Genomic DNA, 2707 nt, shown 5'->3' with positions numbered 1-2707 from the left:
GCTCTGCTGCCAGCCACTGATCCACCCTCTGGCTCTGCTGCCAGCCACTGATCCACCCTCTGGCTCTGTGGGTTCAAACTCCATAATGAATCGGACAATAGATGGCATTTTGTGTCTGCCTGCATGCACTTACATAATGCCTTTTTAGAAATTGTTTGCTTGTTGTTGGCATGTGCCATAATGTTCTTGTGGAGGTAGAGGACAACTTTCAGGTTCTCTTCTACCATGTGCGTCCCAGGGACTGAAGTAAGGCTTGGTGTCTACTAAAATTTTACTTACCCCCTGAGCCCAGCATAATGTGTTCAAAATTAATCCACATTGTATCATAAATCAGCACCTCATTCTTTTTCATGACTGAATAAATTACATAAAAACATTACAATTTAGTCATTAACTGTTCAATCAGTAAGCATTTAGATCACTTGTGTTTTGGCCTTAAAAATAATGCTGTTATGATAATTCATGCATTTTTTTTGGTGGATATGTGTTTTCAGTTCTTTTGAGTATATACAATGAGTAAAATTGCACATGATAATGCTGGTTAATTTTCTTCTTCCCTCCCTCCCTCTTTCCCTCCCTCCCTCCCTCCCTCTCTCCCTCCTTTCTTGCTCCTTCTCCTCCTCCTCCTCCTCCTCCTCCTTCTCTCCTCTTTTTTTGAGACATGGTTTCACTGTGTGGCCCTGGCAACACAGATCCACCTGCCTCTGCCTCCCGTGTGCTGGGATTAAAATGTGCACCACCAGTGCCTGGTGTTGTTTTAACAATCCTTCCTTAAGCTTGCCTACATACTTCAGACTTGACCAGTCCCTACCACTGCATGCAGTTCCTGACTCCTGGTAGTTTATTTCTTATATAGTGTTTGGACTCATAGTTCTCAGAACCACAGATGCGTATATCTGTACAACCTTACTTTTAAAAATTTAGAGCTCTGAAAGTTCCCACACACCTGTTTTTTGTTGTTGTTGTTGTTTGTTTTGTTTTTGCAATCATCTTTACAGATTTTCCCCGTGCATGCTTTGTCTGCTGTGGCATATATGAATAGAGGCATGAAGCATGTGGCGTTTTGTAGGAACTTTCTTTCCCTTCAGCATTCTTCTGGGGTTTACTCTTCTTTTATATATTCAGCTGTTTTGTTGGTGGACACCACACTAAGGCTGCCATAGTCAGACACCAAACTCAGTGGTCAAACCACATGAACTAATTGTTCTGTTATTTACAACAGCCAGGATCAAGCTGTTGCCAGATTTGGTTCATCTGGAATCTATCTCCACCCTTATCTTAAAAAAGTAACCTGTCTTTAACCCATTATTTTCTTGTTCTTCCTCCCTGTCTTTAACCCATTGTTTTCTTGTTCTTCCTCTCTGTTTAACCCGTTATTTTCTTGTTTTTCCTTCCTGTCTTTAACTCATTATTTTCTTGTTCTTCCTCCCTGTCTTTAACCCGTTACTTTCTTGTTCTTCCTCCCTGTCTTTAACCCGTTACTTTCTTGTTCTTCCTCCCTGTCTTTAACTCGTTACTTTCTTGTTCTTCCTCTCTGTTTTTAACTTGTTATTTTCTTGTTCCTCCTCTTTGTCTCATCTTAGGAAGACAGTACTTCTGAAATAATGAACTCGCTTTGTTCTTCTTTGATGCTGCTTTCTTCAGTCCTTTCCTGTCTGTAAAACCAACCTCCTCTGTTCAGCCCATGGGAACACTTGGTCTATGTTTATGGGATAAAGTGTTGGCCAATTCTAAAATACAAAATAAGCCAAGGTATATAGTAAACCTTTCCCAGAGAGGTGGATGGCTGTTATCTCGAGAATAGTGTGGTAATGCATACCTAGTATCCCAGCATGTAGGAAGTAGAGGCATAAGACTCAGAAGTTCAGTGTTATCCTTCACTAAGGACAAAGTGTGTTTGAGGACAGCCTTAGCTACATAAGAGCCTGTTCCAACAGTGGGGAGGGGACATCATCCAGGAATGGTGGTGCACACCTTTAATCTTGGCTCTCAAGAAACAGAGGCGTGTGGTCTCTGTGAATTTGAAGCTAGTGAGGCCCTGACACAGCAACTACAGGAGTGTGTGGAGAGTGGAAGGGGTCCTGGAGAGATGGCTCATCAGGTTTTGCTCGCTGCTCTTCTAGAAGACCCAAGTGAAGTTCTCAGCACTTACGTGTAGGCTTAGAGTTTTCAAAACCTTCTTTAATAAGAGTTCTTCAATGCTTCAACCTCCCTTATAGCCTACCAGTCAAAGCCAAGGAGGAAGATACCTAGTAGAACAAGGGAGCATGAGCCTGTTTAGAAGTAGATATTTCCTTGTTGTCAGCAGCAGCAGTGACTTGATCCAGAAAAAACCTTGAGGTTCCACCAATCAGCATAAGTTCGACAAAGCAGCAAGAAGCAGCCAGGACACACCCAAAAGTTCTTTGGTGTGTTTCTCTCCACGAAGTCACAACAAGCCAAGATCAGCCCAGAAAGCAAGGTGAACCAATGCCGGAGCATTGTCCACTGTGTTGGGTTATATTTATACTCTTTCCAAACATCATGTGTCCTCTCAAGCATCTGCTCCAGCAAAACATCACATGCCCTTTTATCAGGCTGCTTCCAGAAAAACACACATGTCTGACCTCAGCAAAGCATCCTCTCATAAGACAGCTTCAAGAAAAACATAACACGACACAACGGAGTCTCCAATGAACTCAGAAAATCCCACTTCCCCCATGTTAAA

General features: G+C 42.4%; 1 long non-coding RNA gene across 1 annotated transcript in view; it reads left to right on the top strand.

Moving 5' to 3' along the window:
- LOC116097573 overlaps positions 1-2323 on the top strand; it is a 7413-nt gene extending 5090 nt beyond the window's left edge. The window contains exon 3 of the long non-coding RNA XR_004121471.1: positions 2220-2323. This is a non-coding gene — a long non-coding RNA (uncharacterized LOC116097573). The remainder of the gene's footprint in view (positions 1-2219) is intronic.
- Positions 2324-2707: the final 384 nt, after the last annotated feature.

This window comes from Mastomys coucha, unplaced genomic scaffold (genome assembly GCF_008632895.1).
Source record: "Mastomys coucha isolate ucsf_1 unplaced genomic scaffold, UCSF_Mcou_1 pScaffold19, whole genome shotgun sequence".
Classification (NCBI taxonomy): Eukaryota; Metazoa; Chordata; class Mammalia; order Rodentia; family Muridae; genus Mastomys; species Mastomys coucha.
The sequence above is the reverse complement of the archived record's forward strand: the minus strand, read 5'-3'. Positions and strand labels throughout refer to the sequence as shown.